Source organism: Rhineura floridana, chromosome 10 (genome assembly GCF_030035675.1).
Source record: "Rhineura floridana isolate rRhiFlo1 chromosome 10, rRhiFlo1.hap2, whole genome shotgun sequence".
NCBI lineage: Eukaryota > Metazoa > Chordata > Lepidosauria > Squamata > Rhineuridae > Rhineura > Rhineura floridana.
Window position 1 is genome coordinate 58125818 of NC_084489.1, and position 20509 is coordinate 58146326.

Below are 20509 nucleotides of genomic sequence, written 5' to 3' on the forward strand. Positions count from 1 at the left end.
TGGCCCCTGTGCACATTCCCCCCCATGTGCACACACAGCTTTTGTAAGCAAAGCATTTTATTAGGGCTTTGTGACAGACTGGTTGGGAGATGGGGATAGGAAAGACAGCAGACCGGCAGACCCCCTTTTTTGCATATATCCTCCCCCAAAAGAACTAGGATAGCTTGCCACAAGTTAGGATGAACCTCCTGCCCAAACCATTAGGATTTCGGACTCTTTGGGAGGATTTCCAAACCCAGCTGGTGAGGTTCCCTCACATAAACCCTCTCTAAAAATGCAAAACTGTAAGGAGCTATAGATACACTTTCTCAAAGCCCAGTGGACACAACTGAACAAAAATGTGTGAAATATCTTTAGCACAAGAAGGTAGCTTAACAACTGTGCAGTCTAGCATGTGGGAGAAGATTTTAGTGACAAATTCCTTTCAACCCAATGAAGCCAAATATAAAAAATATACAGAATTTTATGTGGAAAAGGAGGGAGATAAAGCGAATGGACCAGAACTCGACAGTATGTGATTAAATCCCACCCGAAAATAGTGACAGTCTGGAAGCGCCCCAGATGCTTCCAAGGATCTTCAGTGGGGCTCCAGGACCCCCAACCACACCCTGCCCTTCCTGTTGGTAATCCACACCCAGTCACACCCCATAAAAATATAATGTTTCATAACAGGCTTGTAAGAAAATGGAGCTTACTTCTATAGAGCTATCTCCAGAAATGATAAATGTGCACCAGAGACAATGAACAAAGAACAAACAGTATCGGCCTTTTTGCGAACCAACATAATTGAGCTCTACAGGGCTGCTGGTATTTCACTGAAAGATGTTGGTGTCCAAATTGGCAGGAGAGAACAAATGATCAGAAAAGACGGGGGGGAGCCCACTCCCTCTTCTTCAACTATAGTTTTGCCTACACGCTGCTACCAGGCTTGTTCTTGCCTTAACTCCGTGTAGGCAAGAAAAGGAAAGGGTAACAGAAATCAAGGCATTCTTGGTGAACAAGAAGTGGGACCCCCTCAGGTTTTTTTTTAAATTACAAGAAAGTGATCCTCATTTAACTGACAGCCTGATCTGATATTCTGCTATGCAGCCACATCAGCAAACTATAAACATTGGAGTAGGAAGGGTTCCAGTGCTCAAGGGATAAGGAACACGTGGCCCTGGTTGTTTGTCTACAACTCCCATCATCCCTAACCATTGGCCAACCATTGTCTGGGGCCAATAGGAGTTGGAGTCCAACAACATCTGGACGGCCACAGGTTCCCCCATCCCTGCACAACACCTTAGGCTCCACTTTTGCCCTTTGCTCCTGCACTGGGAGCTGTGAAAGGGTGGAGGGCAGGGATAGAGACTGAGGTGAGGCAGAGGTCCTGGTGTTGTCATTTCATGTAACTACAATACAGTATTTATAGGCTGCTCTTCCAGCAGAACCCAGCAAAAGGACAGCAGAACAGGAAGAGAGAGAAATGCAGGATACTTTGCAGGAATTAGTAGGCTCCTTTTCAGAGCAGGGTTACACAATAGATCGGGGACAGGGAACCAATGGCCTTCCAGATGTTGTTGGACTCCAATTCCCATCAGCCCTAGGTAGGAAGCATGGCCAATAGTCAGGATGATGGTTGCTGTAGTCCAATAACATCTGGAGGGCCACAGGTTCCCCATTCCTGCAACATAAGCTTGTTTCTCCCTTGATGAAGAGATGTGCTCAAAACCCATTGAGATTTCTAGCTGTTGATATGGCATTGGTACATCTTGGGCTCATCTACACAGTGGTTTACTGTGTGTTTATCTAATCACGTGTCCTTTTAATTCGCATGGTCCATAAGACGTTCCTGGCAAACAGAAGCTCTCCAGGGTTTCAGGCAGAAGTTTTTCCCAGATTTACCTGGAGCTGCCGGTGATTGAACCTGGAATGTTCTGCATACAATGTTATGTGCTCTACAACTGAGCCTTTGGCCCTTCCCCCAAGCCCTACTACACAATGCGACTGGATTTTTCTGGCAGTGCTATATGGGGCTCATCTACACAGTGGTTTAGTGTGTGTTTGGTGCTACTCACACCCCCTTTTAATTCGCATGGTTCACATGACGTTACTGGCAAACAGAAGCTATCACAAAGTGTTCCCCTTGTAAATCCATGCTAACCCAATCCGCTGATAATACGAAAAGGGAAGGAAAAACCATCTTCATTCTGTATCTCTAGTGCTTGCAGATGCTTTGCTCCTATGCTTTTAGGTGGGTGTGGCAGTCGTTTCCCTCTCCATGCCCACTCTCTCCTCCTTTCTTCCTTCATTTTATTTTCTGTAGGCGGACAAGCGACCTCTGGCTGCTCTCCCCTGTTCTGCTAGCATTTCTATGTTGCTGCAAACTGTGCCTTTATTTTCTTTTCCACCCTGACTTGTGTGCAAAAGCATAATATTGCTCAAACAAAGATTTGTATTTCAGCTGTTTCCTACCAGGGAAAACACAGATATTCGTACTTCTGGTTTTTTTAAAGGAACCCACTGCAGCATGCTTGGTTGCCAAGTAACCAGAGGGAGTGGAAATTTAAATTAGAGGGCATGGTCATTACGAAACTGCATTATTGTTCCTTCCCCTCAGTGTGAATAGGAAACACCTTGTTTGCAGCTGGCATTGTGCCCTTACTGTGGATGGTGCAAATAGAAAACAGACCTAAAAACAGCGTCTTCAGTACGAAGTAATGTTCCCATGTGGATAAGCCCCTTGTCTCCTTCAAACAAATGAAGCAAATGGCTAATGAAACAAATGAGGCATTGAATCATGAAAATGAATGGAATTACACAACAAAAAACTTTCCTTCCGCACACTTCCAATTAAAGGAAGCAATCACAAGTGCATTGAAGTGGTGGGAATGTATGTCGCAGCTTAAGGAAAATGAAGCCCTCCTTTCGGGTTACTCGTGTGAAGGGCCAACATGGCTACAATGGCTCTGCAAGGCTGTGCATTTCATCCCACCCCTGAGACCATTTTTCCTGGTTCTTCACATGTTTGAAGGATAACTTGTGAAGAAGAGGGCCATTTCAATTTGTGTAGCTTCCCCTTGTGATTGAGAACCCTGATCTTGGGGAAGGAGCCAAATATGCAACTCTGCAGTCTCTTTGAACCCGTGTTGCCCTTTCCCACAGACAACCTATGAAGAGCCTGTGTCCCGAAGGAATGGTATAAGGGTTTTATGAAGGAAGTAGGGCAAGACTGCTGTCTGTGGGTGCTTCCAGATTACCTGTTTATTGAGCATTCATCCCAATTTCTTTGCAGGGAGATTAGATGACATTGGCTATTTAATGAGCACTCATTCCATTTGTTTGTAAGGAGGTAAGGTGATGTTGTGTCAAAGCATTCCCACATTCTCCAGTGCATTTTCCTGTCACTTTCCTTATCGCAAAATGTCAGATCTTTTGGAGAGGTAGGTGTGTTTGGGAAGAGTATAATTGCCCAACCAGGGCTCCTCTGGAATATTATTTACTGGTATGTGATGGTAGGATAAAGGAAGCCACAGACCTGAACTTACAAGATCTGAACAGGGTGGTTCACGACAGATGCTATTGGAGGTCACCATAAGTCGTGATCAACTTGAAGGCACATAACAACAACAAATGTGATTGTATCCTACTTCAAAATAGTGACAATCTGGAAGTGCCTTGTGCCCTGTGTTTTTGTTGGGGAGGGGGTTGTGTGTGTTTGCACAAGGTTAAGCCACCTTATCCAGATGCAAAACAAACCTTTTGTATATGCTACAGTTGTTATTGACTTGAAGGGGCTCCGAGTGGGCTTTTTGCAAATTTGAAATGGTTAAAATATTGGATGCTTATTTTGCCTTAGGTTTACTTTTCACTCGGTTCTGAAATGTCAAATATTAACTGTGACTTTTGATGCAGTCTGAAAAGCATGCAGGGTAAGGTTAATTCCCAAGGTTAAAACTTAGTGGCCTTTCCCACCCCTTTAATTTTCAGGAGTCACAGTAGCCTCATTTGAATGATCAGTTTCACCCAATGGTGCTTTGCCTAGGAATTTTGAAAGAGTAGCGAGTATAAAGGAGTAATTAAAGCAGTCTGTTTCTACAGCACGTTCTGTCTGTTTCTTCTTTTCATTATTAGATGTGATGACACATTTGCCTGTGTGGCTTCCTGCAGATGGAACTGAAATGTTGCGATCAACTGGTAAGAGTAAACCAACTGTCATCTCGGATCACAGCTTTCCATTTTGTTTCCCTTGTGTAATGGGTCTTTCGTTAATGAAGGAGTCTGCAATCTTTTTTTCTTCTTCCTCAAGTGACACTAACATACAATAAGTGAAGATGAAATATTAAAAGTTTATCACATTTAACTAGAAAGATTTGGTGCAATGTGATGCCATAGGCTAGAGAAGATGAGCAGCGTGGCAGTTTGTGCCGGCAAAACTCTCAGAGCAGGCAAAGACCCAGGGCAGGCTCCAGACTTGTGGAGGTAGGAGGCAAGAGACTTGTACCGTCCACCCCCAATTTTCCCATAGCAGGCCCCCATCATACATACAAAGCTGTACCAATTGGTGGGGCGAGTGGTGGTGCTTTCCTGACCTCCCATCTCCAGCGTCACTGTGGCTTACCAGGAGGGATGAGGTGATGGCGAGGGTGATGTGGTGCCAACGCACCAGTGGAGTTGATCCAGCACTCCCACTGGTATATTTGCACAATGCCAACCTTGCCACCATCTTGCAACTCCCCCTTCTCTCTTCTGGTAAGTTGCAGTGATGCCAGTGATGGAGGGTCAGGTAAGCACCTGTGGGCTGCTGACTGCTACTGTTACAAACACAGCTATGCTACAGTGAGGATGGGTATATGTGAAAGATTGTCAGATGACCGTTCTGTATTCAAACGAGTCCTCTACCTGAAGGACCATCCAGTCCAATTCCAGTTTACAGATTTGAGAACAGAATTGAGAACAGCAGGGGTTGCCCACTGAAAGCACCTGCACAGCAGGGATTGAGGTCATGTGGTCACAGTCTTCCCTCCTAAGGTGAGTTGTATCGTATTTCTATTAAAATTATTTCTAAATTTGCACCTCTACACTTAGGAAGCTGCCTTATTCTGAGTCAGACCTTTGGTCCACCTAACTCAGTATAGTCTACCCTGACTGGAGCCCCTCCCAGCCCTACCTGGAATTTTTTGAAATATGAAGCAGTATGCAAATACTTTTAAATAAATAACAATACCTGGAGATGCCAGGGGTATGCAAAGCAGATGCTCCACCACTGAGCTATGGCCCTCCCCCTTATAACTTAGCATGCAAATTCTCTGCAAAGCTGTGTCTTCTTTGTCCTGTTTTTTAGTGGTGGTTTTTGTTCTCCTCCAGGCTGCAGAAGTGGGCTAGCTCAAGTCTGATCCCCTCTTCTGCCTTCTTCCCCCATTTCTGGAAGCAGTAACAGCAACCATCAGTTAATCCACACAGCCATTGAATCAAGTTTCTGAGAACTGGGTATTGCTATAAGATAAACAGATTCCATCCATTACTGGGACCAGCCAGAATTTTTCCTTGTTATTCCAAGAGCAGAGAAGAGTTTGGCAAACTTGTTAAAGCAAGTGATTCATGCCCTGATATAATTCTTTCCCACTCCCCCACCTCTACAAATGATCCAGGGATAGACTCTGAATTTGACAAATGTGTTTGATATTTAAAATGGTGTTCCCTGCACCCAATCTGTGTTTCTGTGTTTTGTTTGCCAACTATTCAGTTCGGAAAACTGAGTTTGTAAATGATCACCTCGTACCAGCAATTATGTTCAAGTCCGTTAGTTTTCACCATAGCCAAGATCATCTCCAGTATGTTGCATCTGATTCTGCTTTATTTAGTACATTAGTAAAAACACAAAACAGGATAGGCCTCAAAAGAGATGCCAGGCTCTCCCTGTAGTAGCCTAAATGCTTGGAATTCTTGGGAATAAGAATCAGGAGGATGCAGAATAAGCTTAGCAAATGTAAGGTTCAATGTCCAGGTCCTATCCTTCTATGCAGCAGCCCTAGGTTCTTGCTTCTCAAATCCTTCCTTCCTTCCTTCCTAATCTAAAACAAGTCCTGGGATGGACTAGTTTAGGGATAGTCAATCTGATACCAGATGTTGTGGACTTAAACTCCCATCAGCCCCAGCCAGTGTGGCCATCAGTCAGGGATGACTGGAGTTGAAGTCCACAACTTCTGGATGCCTCTTGATAGCTTGAATGCTGATCCCTATGTATGTGTACTTCCATTTTCTCTGTGAATTTTACTTGTTCAAGCTTATCTGTGATTCTTATTCTAATGTATTGAACCCACTACCAGTTCACCAGGCACCATTATAAATATAGGGTGGTCACTTAAACATCACCAGAAATGAGGAAATGTGTCATCAAAATAAAGATACAGGGTTGTATTCAACCAAGTTCTACTCGAAATATTTTATTTTATTTATTTATTTAAAATATTTATACCCCGCCCTATTTCCAAAGAACTCAGGGCGGCTTACAGATTAAAACCACAATCAGTTAAACAAGTAATATACAATTTAAAACAGTTAAAATGGATTAAATCAACAATAAGTTAAAAAATATGACTATATTAGTTAAAAGCCCGTCTAAATAAAATAGTCTTCACCTGGGCACGAAAGGATGAAAGTGAGGCAGCCAGTCGAACCTCGCTAGGGAGGGAATTCCACAGTCTAGGGGCAGCCATCGAAAAGGCCCTATTCTGTGTTTTTACAAAGCAAACTTGTGAGATAGACCCAATAAAATTAATGAACCTATGTTAGTCATGTTTATTAAGTTCAATGAGTCTAATCTGAAAGGCTAACATTACTACCCTAAGATTTGCATATGCTAATTTATATTTGCAGATGCAAATTTAGAAAAATTGCTATAATTTAAATAGAAATGCATTACTTCTCTCCATATGGAGAAGACTTGCTCAGTCTGCTATAAAGGTGCTATCTGTTGACAGGCAACTTCCAGACCCTTGATGCTCTCCCTTCTTAGGACACTGGACTAGGACCAGACACACCTTCAAACAGAGGGCCATCCTCTATAAAGTTGGATACGTGACCATTTCCATATCAACCTGCCCATGTATTATGATATTCAGAAGACATCCTTCTATATGAAAGACCTTCTCTATGGTGGGATCTCGGAATCTGGAATGACCTTCCAAGAGAGTTATGTCTGGGACTCACATTGCATTATTTTTGGCACCAGGTTAAAACCTTTTTATTTGTCCAAGCATTTTAAATTGTTATATTGTTAGCTGGCTGAATAGATTTTATTCTTCTTTTTGTCTAATGATTAAATTTTAAAATTGTATTGTGGATTTTAAATAAAGGTCCAGTATAGAAATATTTAAATAATAAATATATAAATAATGAAATGAAAGTTTTCCTTCTTCACTGGAGGAGCAACTGCATAAAAAGCCATTTTATAATTCTGTGACTTGCTGTAACCTAGTAATGAAAATACAAATAGGCTCCAAATGATCCAGGGAGACCCTTACGGCATTGAGCTAGTGCTCGCTTATCCATTTATGTATAAAGGTGTGGAATATACATGCTTAAAATAAATAGACAAATAAAGAAGGTGACAAGTCTTCCTTCCTTCTTCCCTAGAGGACTTGTAACCTAGTGATGAAAATGACAACATAAAAGGTTTCCATATAATCCATGGAGATACCTATGGCAGTGAGCTAGTGCTCTGTCTGAAGAGATTGATTAAAAGGAGAGGTGAATCCCTTGGATCCATTGTTAGTAAATAGGCTTCCCTCATTTTTTTTCATACTCAGGGTGCTTTTTTGGGTAAGTGATCCATACTGAAACAGATATGACTATGCCATATTTGCTTGCCAAATTGGTGTTCTTTTAGATTTATTAATCTTATTAATATTTATGATCAATATTTATGAATTCATTGTTTACTGTTCACTGTTTAACTTTTTAAAAATAGTTTTGTTATATTTTATATGTCACCAAAGGCAATAATAAAAACAAAGCAGTTTTTTTAAAAATAATGTGAATTAAATATACTGTAAAATGGACACCCATAGCAGACACCTATTTATCCAGCTGGGAAGGCTTTTTGGAACAAAAATGTCTTCAGTTGTTTCTGGAAAGTGCAGATAGTTGTTGCCTGTTGTATCCTGAGAGCTGGGGCTCTGAGTTACTGTAAAGTGGGCTTTTGAGATCTTTGGAACTTGCAGGAGAAGCTCTCCTGCAGCCTGCAGTGATCTACTGGGTATATACGATGTAAGGCAGTCATTCAGGTAACCTGGTCCTGAGTTGTACATGTTAATACCAAAACTTTGAACCTGGCCTGGCGGCAGATTGGTACCAATGCAAATATTATATGTTAGCAGTAGTTTGCCCCCACAAACAACCTAGCCATCACTCTCTGGTGTTGAGATCTTGCTGCAGCAAGAAGATGCAGCACACATATACCTTAGTCCAAGAGGAGGTGCAGGTCAAGATTAAGCCTGTGAAAAAATGTTATTAAAATGAAATATCCACCCTATAATCTGACATAGCTCTCGCGTTTCTTTAATAAGTTGAAATAAACAGCTTGCTGCAAAATCAAATATTCTTCCTCAGGGTATTGTTAAATTGCTGAATGTAAATTGCAATTGGAACTGACTATTAAAGATCTTGGTAGAGTAGGTTAAACATCTGCTCAATTTATTACAATTTTATTTGTACTTTAGCTGTAACTGGAGCAATTAAGCCAATCAGAGCAAGCAAATCAAATCTAATTTGCTCTTTAATGGACTAAAAAGGAATGAATAAACACAATTCTAGTAGATCCAAATGATTAAATATGTCTCTGGGGGCATCCCCCTCTTAATCTCAGTCTACAAAAATCACAGAACTCATACTATAATTAACCACTTAGGGGTGAGGTAAACTACTCTGAACAGAGATTCATTTTTCATAGGTTTTCACAAAGGCACTAAGCTAAGTGTAGGGAATTTAATGAATTGGATTCTTGTTGGAAACTGGATAAGTTTCCACTCCTAAAATCATTTGGTTGCTATCCAAATTTGTTATGTGACTGGGAAGAAAATAAGAACTATGTTAATACAGATCCCATTTTTTTCTTTTAAGTAAAGGGAAATTAGACCAACTACTCCTTAATCACTGCTGAAAACTGAATAACTAATGACACAGTCCTGGGTTCAATGGGGCAAACATCTGAGTAGACATGAATAGGGCAGTGCTGTAAATCTAGCTGTGTCATAAGTTTTAGACCATGGATTGGGAACCTGTGGCCTTCCAGATGTTGGACTACAATCTCCTTAATCCTTGATCATTGGCCTTGCTGGCTAGAGTTCATAGAAGTTTGAATCCAAAAATATCTGGAGGGCTACAGAGTGAAGGGAAAGGAGAATCATTGCCACTAATGTGGAGTGGTAAAGGAACTGAACTTTAATTTGTCATTCATCACATTTTGCTCTGGAAAAGGACTTCACTTTCTTTCCTGTAAGAAAAATAAGATCCATAGCTGCCTAGGTCCAGTGTCGCTCTCAGGGAAAGAGAGGTCTAGGCTCAACCTTTCTCTCTCAAATGTTCATTATGTGCAAGATCTTTTAATATGGTTGTTGTACATTCACATGTGATTTGTTTCTTCATTTGAATGGTTTCCATCCCACCCAGGGCCAGCTCGACCATTATTTATTTATTTATTACATTTATATACTGCCCCATAGCCGAAGCTCTCTGAGCGGTTTACAACAATTAAAAACAAATATACACATTTTAAAACACAAAACACAATTTAAAAACACAATTAAAAAAAACAATTTAAAAGCACATGCTAAAATGCCAGGGAGAAGAAGAAATGGGGCAGCTGCCTCAAGCAGCTGATTTAGGGAATCATGGAAAGGTAACTTTTTTTTAGCTATTTATTTTGTTATTATTACTATAATGTTTACTTCTAGGAAGAGGTATGTCTGGAATTGAGTGTCTCAGATGCCAAAATACATTCATCAGCCTTGGATACTACAACTCTTGACCTGGAGAGGGGGTTATCATTTGCTGCTCGGCCCCTGGGCTCCTCTGAATCTATGAATGACCAAATATGTCAATTTCAGGTTTTATTGGTTTCTCTTTTTTTCTAATCTTAAATTCAGTTCTTCACATTTCCACTTTGGTCTGTGGGTTTAAAAAAAAATCCTTATGAAAATTCATCAGCATTTTTAGTGCGAATTTCTTCTAACATACAGATGTTTGCAAAGCAATTTCCCCTCATAAAATGTATTTTTGTATGTTATTTTAACTAATATATGCATTTTTTTTGTACACGCTACTTGGCTGGAGAACTATATTGCAAAATCTGGAGAAGTGCACATTTTGAAGGATGGATGTTGTTTCAGTTTCCATATTGTTTTGGAAAGTGCAAATTAGGTATATTCACCTTGAAATGTGAACTGAATCAAATTCCTGGTTCTATTCCTACCTAGATCCCTCCTTTAAATATGTCATTCTAAAGGAGGCTTACACATTTTAAAACTACTATTTTTTTAAAAAAGCAACACAATTCAGAATCAGCAATGTCCCTGAGAGCCATTTAAAACCAATAAACTGGTTAAAAGCCACTAAAACCCCTGAACTCCCAGGAATGGTTACAAGCCATTAACCCAAGGAAAACAAGAATGCATCCCCTGCCCCTCACAAGTGGTAGAGTCCCCCCAAAAGGGTGACCATTTTATCACGTTGCATGTCTAACTGGCTTCAACCTACCTGGAGTATGTAAGGGTTATCCTGTGTTTTAAAAGCCACATGGTCATAAATGTGTATCTGGAATTCCATATAAATTCTTTCCCCCTGCTAACTTAATTATTTGTCATAACTTCAAATTGGTTTGCCCCTTTGAAAATAAACATCTTTGCTTTGCTTTGGCAAGTTGTCCCAGCACATTGCTCAACTCCCAACTGTGATGCTGCGGAAGATTAAAAAGGTGGAGAAAAACTGCAGGCAAGCACTGAAGTTAAAATTCTGCTCTGGCCCTGAAAGATAGCATATATGCGTACAGATTTTGCTTTCTTCGGCATGATTCAGTCTGCAACAAATGTTTCAGTTTTGCATTGACATTTATCAGTAAGTTACAGTGCCACAATCTCTAATCCCTTTGGAATCAGTCTTCAAATACTTCTCAAGAAAATTCTTCTTGAAGGCAAGAAGGAATTGACACTATCGTATAGATAAAAACCAAGTTGGAAAAGAAAGTCAGGAAGAAATCAGACCTGATATCAAACTGTCACTTTAAAAAAATTGGAATATTGGAAGATGCAATACTGTTATGAAGATTTTAAACAATAAACCAAACTGCAGAGTGTATATTCTCGCCAAACCAAGGCAGCAGGCTGTGCGTTCAGTCACAGACTGCAGGGGTCTCATCCCATAATACTTGGGTTTTGGTCACTGTGAAGGCACCAGGCAGGAAGGCTTATCTCCCCCGCTGAGAGTGGAATGGAGATGAACCCTTCCTAGCATGATGGGGACTTTTGCCTGAGGTTCCTAGATCCATCGTTGGTTGGGGGAAAATCTCCATTTGAATCTTGCTGGAGGAGTGAAGAGATAAATCTGCCCTTCACATTGAGACTTAGGCTTTCCAGCTCCTGGAATTAGTTAAGGAAAAACAAGATAAATTGCTGCCTCCTACAGATTTAAGCACACATCAAATTTGGCTCTTAGATACTATTTCCCCCCACATACACACATATTTTCCCACAGTCTGAAGAGGTACATTTCAGGAAAAACATTTATTGTTTGATTCTGTTTGTGATGGATCCACTACTTGATCATCATCCAAGCTAGTGCGCCAAAAGTGCCACTGGCTAGCAGTCCATCCCAGGACTTATACTTACTTGACTTGGAGATAAAAAGGAAATCATAAAAGGACAAATAGGCCCCTTTTGCCTAAAAATATCTAATTGCAAAAGAGGAAACTCTAAAAAATGAGATGAATTCAAAGGAATAGTCAGGATGCTCCAATCTCTTCCAGATGCTTGGAAGCTATGTAAAAATCATGGTAATAGAGGCTCAGATATAATGTATACAAAAAAATAGGAAAGAAAAACACACACATGCAAACAATAGAATGCCAGCATGGTTAATGAGTAGAGTCAATAAAGTTATAGAAGGCAAGAAGAGTTCATTTTACAAAAGTGGAAGTCTTGTCTAAATGGGAAAAATAAAAAAGAACACAAACTCTGGTATAACACATGTAAGTTGACAGTAGGGATGGGTGAGTATGTCAACTCTAGATTCTCTGTTTCTCATGTTCCTAAACTTAAATTCTGTTCTCCACATTTGTATATTAGTCTGTGAATTCCGTTTTATAAAAACAGTCCTCATGAAAATTCATCAACTTTTTTTTGAGAATTTCTCCCACTATAACATTTTTAAGTGCACTGAATCAATTCCTCCCCACCACCACCTTAGTTGGCAGAAAGGCAGGGGGGGAGAGAATGCAGGATAAACTACTATATATTTAAGACAAGCAATAATTAAAACACATCAGAACTAGGAAATCAGTTAGGAAAGGCAGTGTTATGACCATTAGATGACAGCGGTGTGAAAGAATTGCCAAAAGAGGATGAGAAAGCAGGAAAGCTGAATGAATTATTTGCATCTGTCTTCACTGTGGACGATGTTGGGCAGATACTCACACCACTTAATTCAGGGAGGGTGTCTGAAGAAGTGTCATCTGCCTATCCCCTATTGGAAAGAGAATGCATTGCTGGCCTAGATGGGCCTTTGGTCTGATAAAGGACAGCTCTTACGCTTGAGGTTTCTGTGACTGAACACTGTCACCTAAGTGGAGGTTTTTAAATGTTACAGCATGGCCACATTTGTGCTCCATATGGCTTATGTAAAAGAGACGCGCTCCTTTTAGTAACACATTGTTTATTTCATTTGCTCAGCACCCCCTGCTACACACTCCTTAAAACAATCTGTTGCATTTCACGACTAACCCTTACTGATTAAGATATCTACATTTATGCTTACAACCCACCCCCCCAATAACAACAACAATGAAAGAAGCCGAACAACCTGCCATCGGCTTAAGCATATTTTTACCTTTGGTTAGTAACACCCTATGTTGTTTTTCATTTCGGTGTGCACACGTTCCTCTCTCTTTCCACCATTCAAAACATCAGTAGTTCCCTCTTAGTGAATGAACAATCTGGTTTGCTGAGCATACTCTCAGTTCTCCTTTATAGCTTTACCTGTATAAGACTCTGAATCTTACTGTCTGCATCTTCAACGAATGCCCTCCCAAATCTGGATTAGAGTTTGGGCTATCGTCGTGTCATTTACTTTCCTTCAAAATTGCTCTCTAGAAAGAATTTTTTTAAAATGCATTGCCATATCCAGACTTGAACCATTTCTTCCTCCTAGTCTGCAAACCTACAATGTCCAGAGATGCATTTCTGGGACGGAGACGCTTTCTTGACCTCTGTTTGTGGTTTCCTTTGAATTACATGGCTTTGATTTGCTGTTCTTGTTTTTCCCCTCTTATTGCCTATGAAAACGATATTCTTTCTTGTTATGCCTTCTTTTGCTAGTATCGTGGAGGGCAGAGATTAGGAACCTTTGAGATGATGGGAGGTATAGTTCAACATCTCCCCCCACCCCCAAATTAGCCACCTCTGGTTTAAATGGCTGATTCTGCATCGTCGAAGATGTCATAATATTGTTAAATGTTATGAAATGGTGTGCTTGCATTCTCGCTAATTTTTTGGAAGATGAGTAGGTGAGTTTTGAGTGGACTGGCACTTCATTGGCCAATGGCCAGAAAACTGGCTTTCCAATGAAATTGCCTCCGCATTTACATTTGCTAGAAGAACCACAAGGTGGTTCATGACAGATGCTATTGGAGGTCGCTGATTCTAGGGTCGCCATACGTCGTGATCGACTTGAAGGCACATAACAACAAGAAGAGCAAGGGCTATGGCTGAGTGGCAGAGCATCTGCTTTGGATGCTGATGGTCCGAGGTTCAATCCCTAGAATCTCCACGTAGGATTAGGAGACAACCTTGTCTGAAATCCTGGAGAGCTACTGCCAGTTAGTGTAGAGAATACTGAGCTTGAAAAACCAATGGCTTGACTTGGTATAAGGCAGCTTCTGATGTTCCTAGAGGACTGAACACCTGGCAATGCTTGCACTATAGAGGTTTGCAGCAGAGCATCTCTCTCATTTCCATCCTTCCTATCATCATCATCATCATCATCATTTTAATTTATTACCCACTCTTCACCCTGAGGTCCCAGGGAGGATTGCAACAGCTTAAAATACATCATTAAAATCAATGAAAAACAACTTAAAATCACCATCTATTTCTTTATTATTAAGTCATGTTTAAAAGCATTGATGGAGCACTTATATTTCAAAAACATCTAAACGGTGTACAGTCTTAAAAATAATTAAAACATTAACACAAAAACACAACCTAAAACCATTAAAACAGCAATGTAAAAGCACAGAAAAGCATATAAAAGTGAATAAAACAGAAATTCAGAAGATTCTGAACAGGGTCAGATTCTAAAAGAGGGTCCAATCTTAGGGATCAAGGAAAGTCTAAGCAAGAAGATATGACTTGACAAGACCTCAACAGCAGCTGAAGATTGCTACTTCATGTTTGGCAGAGGGAAGGGTATTCCATAATATGGGGCAACAGCAGGAAATGCTTGTCTTCAGGTCGCTGCCCTATGATGTTCTGTAGGGTGTGATGCCCTGAGTAAATTTCCCCCAGATGACCTAAGTGATCTTACTGGTCTATACAGAGACAGGCAGTCTTTCTGGTAGCTTGGTCCCAAGCTCTTCAGAGTTTTGTAAGTTATTAACAAGAAGACCTTGAACATAGCCCGGTAGCAGCCAATGCCATTCCCTCAGCACAGGTGTAATACGTGCACATCCAGGAGTGTGGAACCTCAGGTCTGGGAGCCAAATATGGCCATCCAGGTCTATCTGTTTGGCTCTTGGAAATGCCCTCCAGGCCATAGCCTCTCTTCCCAGGCCTCACATATCACTGACCGGCTGACTAGCAAAGGCACTCATCTGTATAGCCTAATGGAAGACTGTCAAGACATTCCTTCTGTCATGCTGAGAACAGCCATTCTGTCACTCAGAACATTTGGAGTGCCAAGTGATGGATTTGTCTCTTCTTTGCATGGCAGTTGATTCACTTGGGAGTCTTTAGTGATGGATTGGCTTTTTTTCCAGGGCAGCAGCTGCTCCAGAGATACTGTACAAATTAGGAATAATCTCTGCTCCATCTTCAAATGTGTGGGTTGGGAGGACTGGAGGCAAGAAGCCAGAAACAGTTCAGAGGGGACGGCAGCTGTGTCATGGTCACAAGCAAACTAGGTCAGCATTTCAAATGAGGATGACTGTCCAGGAGTTGTGTTTTTTTTAAATTAAGTCGCTTTGAGATCATTTTTTTGGTAGTTAAGCTACAAAATAATAATAATAATACCCCAGAGAAAAGCAGTTGTAGGGAAGCAAAGCTGGCTTGGGCAGGAAAGGACAAGATGGCTTGATGTTGCATAAAGAAACACCCATGTAAAGAGTACTAATAATGACTCTGGAGTATGCAGGATCATGGTTTTCTTTTGCAGACTGCACACTTTTGAAGAAGAAATAAAAAGGGCATGTTTCTTGGAGATTATGCATGCTGACTAGAGATTGTGCATATTGCCTGGAGAATGTACAAACTTCAGCTTTCCACAAGACCTGTTGGAGATTATGCATAATGGTACCAGAATCTATAAAATGCAGCTGAGATATGCACATTCCCCAAGGCCCGTTGTAGGTTATGATATTGACTGGGAAATATACGTAATTTTATTTATTTATTTATTTATTTATTTATGAGATTTGTTAGACGCCCATCTGGCAGAGGTTAATCTGCCACTCTGGGCGACTTACAACCAAACACAAGTACATTCCATATAGACATAATCAAAATCCTAAAAATTAGAGATTAAAAATTAAAAGCTTTAACTATAAATTTCTACAAAACACTGTCTATGATTGGATATTAGTAATGGTGAGAAATGTCTGAAAGAGAAAGGGAAATAGAACAAAATCACATCACCATCTTTTCACAAATCAGTTACAAACACAGAATACAAAAGGATAATAAATTAAAGGGTATAAACTGTAATGCTAACATCTGTATCCTCAAATACTTCATCAAGCATTGTTGAAACTCCCTCCATACTGCAAAATTCCTCTGATATTCCAGGGGCCAAGTACTCTCCTTAGTTGTACAACGTGCATAAGATGGAGGATTATGTGCATATTGTACATGAAGCCTGGTGAATGTGCATAATGGCAGGTTATTATGCACATTAACCATTCAATTTACATTCCCCTTAACATATATATTTGACCAGCAACTCTAGAAACAAACAATGGAAGTCTCCACAAATATCTGGTTGGCTGTTGCTGTTGAAAATACAACAATGGACAAGATGAACCCTTGTGCTGATCTAGCAAGGCACTTCTTATAAAAGGCAAAACCCAAAATCAGGATGTGACATGATAACTTTCTGATGTACTACAATTCAAGGAACTGATGATGAACAAGCAACAGAATATTAAATTCTGATTGAAATAAATTATTTAGAATGTAAGAAGCTCTCTACTGGATTAGACCAAAGACCTACCTAGTCCAGCATCCTGTCGGAAATCCTGTAGAATATGGTTTCCCAAACTGTGGTCTGTGAACCATCCAGTGGTTCACAAGCTTCATACTGGTGGTCCACAGTATGTCCACATTAAATATTCATACTGCTTTTTAAACTGCATGGAATGCAAATTGCAATACAAGAAAATACAATGTAAGAAAGAAAAGAAGCAATAAAATATAATTAAAAATCATAGACTATATAGCACAGTGCATTACAAGAAGCAGAAAATTAATTAAGTGGACTACCAAGATCATCAACTATTTTTAAGTGGTCCAAGGGAGAAACACCTTTAGGAACCACTGCTGTAGAGCCATGGCCAGTCAGTATAGACAATACCGAAGCAGATGAACCAAGGAACTGGCTCAGTATAAAGCAACTTCCTATGTGGTCAGCCAGATTTCTGTAGAAAGTGGACAAGCAGGACATGAAGGCAGTGGCATTCTTCTACTGTTTCTCTCCATAACTGCTATTCAGAGGCATGCTGCCTTTGATCGGGAGGTAATATATAGTCATCATGAGTAGTAGCCATTGATGAATGAATTTCGCTCTGTCTCCCTCTTACCCATACATACACCAACTGGCCATCCCTGTGAAGATGCAAGTTCCTCTCTCCACCATGCCAGGAGAAGGTGCACAGTATGTAGGTTCCTTTTTTTCCATTCAAATAAGGATTTTATTGTCATTCACTCATTCAGCATTTAACCCATCCTCCATCCAATCAGGCTCCCAGGGCAGTTTACAAAATACTAATTAAAACACCACCTCTAAAAACACTTTAAACAAGATGAAGCAATAAAACAACTAGAAATTAAAAATCAATACACAAATATAAACAGAGCAGCAGTTAATAAATGAACTAGGACTTTGAGCAATCAATTTCATCCCAATGCCTTGGTGAACAATTCTATAATGTAGGATCCATCTGCACCTTCAGGGAAAGGAGTTCCATTGATGGAATACCACCACAGAGAAGGCCTAAACCTGCATCGCCACATAACAAGCTGCAGCTATTAATGGATCAGCAAGAAGGACTTCCCCTGTCAATCTCAAGAATAAAATTATGTTTTTCAGGCTGTGTAATACCCAGAATATACTGTTAACCAATTTGTTTCCTAATTGCGATGTGCTCTTTGCTTGCAGATCTGGATTCTCTTCCCCAGTTTTATGACAATTTGCCATGTCATATGCCAGTCCGATTCTACTTTCCAGTTTTTTTGTGGTCTTAGGCTTGCAACCAATGACTCCCAATATATATTTGTGCAGCACAGAACATAATCAGTAAGCATTTGGAGCATGTAAATAATGTAAATCAGGAAATCCTATACCTTCCTCTTTCAACAAGCCTTTTAAGCACAGATCTTACCCAGTCTCCATCTATTTTGGAACTATTTTTTAAAGATGTTTTAATTATCACTTGTGTATTGGCCATCTTGGGCTCCTTTGGGAGGAAGAGCAGGATATGCATTTAATTAATAATAACCTATGACCCTCTATATGTTGTTGGACTACAACTCCCATCATCCCTAGCCATTGACAATGCCAGCCAGGGCTGATGGAGTCAAACAACATCTGGAAGGCCACAGGTTCCCCATCCCTGCTGTAAATAGTAATTACCATTACTCATATCCTCACACAGAGCATACCTCCTTTAAAAATTGGTTGTATTGTCCACAAGTCAGGAAGATAGGAAGCAATTTGCTGTTCATATTGATGGGTTAATTAGACAAGCTAGAGACATTCCTGCTTGGACAATCTTTCTTCCTGAGCCTACATATTCAAGCTTGACAGGATGCATGAAACCCTGGTTGTCAATGGTTACACAATAGTTCTTTGATGAGAGTGTATATACAAAAAATGTTACTATTGAATATTAGTGAAAATAATACTGCCTTCTCCAAAGCATGGAAGAACTCATGGAGTGGATTTGACCTTTTAAACTTGCACACAGTGAACTACACAGATTTTTAGTTAAAACAGAACTGCAGATCTGATCATTCAAAGGGCTACATTACATCATAACCACCAATATTGCATAGTGGTTAGAGTGTTGGACTATGACCTGGGAGACCAGGGTTTGAATCCCCACACAGCCATGAAGCTCACTGGGTGACCTTGGGCCAGGCACTGCCTCTCAGCCTCCGAGGAAGGCAATGGTAAACCCCCTCTGAATACCGCTTACCATGAAAACCCTATTCATAGGGTCGCCATAAGTCAGAATCAACTTGAAGGCAGTCCATTTCCATTTCAGACAGATGAAAGGAATTGTGCCAGTAGAGCTGATTTTGGGAAATGAAGCTTAGAATGTTGGTTTTATTCATTGTTGTTGATCCCGCATGTAAGTATATCTGTTCCACTGAGTAGCAGTAACTGTGACCCCCTGAAAGCATATTCCTCATGGCTACCATTCTACCCATAGCCCAGTCAGCATGCAGAAGATCACAGTTTCAATCCTTGTCATCTCCAGGTAAAGCTGGGAGCGACCCCTCTCTGAACCCTAGAGAGCTGCTGCCAGTCAGTGTGGACAATACTGAAATAGAGGAGCCAATGATCTGGCTTGCTATAAGACAACTTCCTATATTCTTATACCTGGTTTAAATCTGGAGGTAGGAAAGAAAGAGCCAGGGGGACTGGAAAAATGCTTTATTCTATTGTGGGGGGGGGGGGAAGGAAAGTTACATGAACATATAAATTAGAGCCAGTGGGTGACTTTCAGTAAAGAGGAGACCAATGGAAATCAATGGATTTAAGTTACTTACTGTAAGTCCATTAATTTCAGTGGATCTATTCCAAGCATGAATGACCCTGGATATCACCAAATGCCAGTTTTTCCCTCAAGGGTTGTGTTGCAGATGGAGGACCACTGGCAGAGCATATCCTTTGCATGAACTAAGTCCCAATTACATCTCAAAGTTGCAGTTCTGGGGAAACCTTCTGCCTGAGGCTCTGGAGACTTTTGGCAGTAGGAGTGGGCTCTGCTGAGCTAGCGAGCCACTGCTCTGGCTCAGTATGAAGCAGCTTCCTGTGTTATGTCATTCCTGATAAAATCATCATCCCTGGAAGTGGTGTTGCTTTGGGTGTTAAAAGGCTCTCTGAAGAATCAATGTGAACAGCTGTGCTAGATGCATGGATTCAAAATGTTCCCAAAGGGTTATACTACTGATTCTTCCCCAAATGCCAAAGAAGCAAACAACACCCTCTGTAGCACTGGGATGGCTGATCATCTGGCTATCCCAGCTGTGAAGCTGCTGTTTTGATTTTTTTAACAGAGAGAGAGAGAGAGAGAGGGAGAGGTATAATAGGAAACATTTTCTTATCAAAAATGCCGCCAAATGAATGGAAGCTGGAAATTTCTCATGCAGATGCTAAAAGTAGCAGTGAAAAATTCATAAAGTTTTGGCTGTAATTCCGAAAACATTCCTTTTAATTAACTTCAGACAGAGTAGCAGCAGAACAGATGAAAAGGAAGGAAGAAAATTATTGCAGCTCTTGGTGTGTGTGTTTGTAAAGTATAATCTCTTTATTGCAGCTCTAATTGCTTGGATAAAACGTTGAAAATTGAGACAAAGAGGTGCCCTGTGTTTCAGTTTCTGACATGCATTGCAATGCAAAAACAAAAAAAAAGGAAGGAAGGAATGGGATATACTTGCTGGATGAAATCCATTTACACTTATGAAACATTGAGACACCACAGAAGCTACGTAATATCCTTATTGTACTTCAGAACTGAAAGACGGGGGCCCAGGGATGACTTTACCATGAAGCAGTTAACTTGGGGCTTCAGATTCTGTTAGGGGAACCATTTACTGCTTTC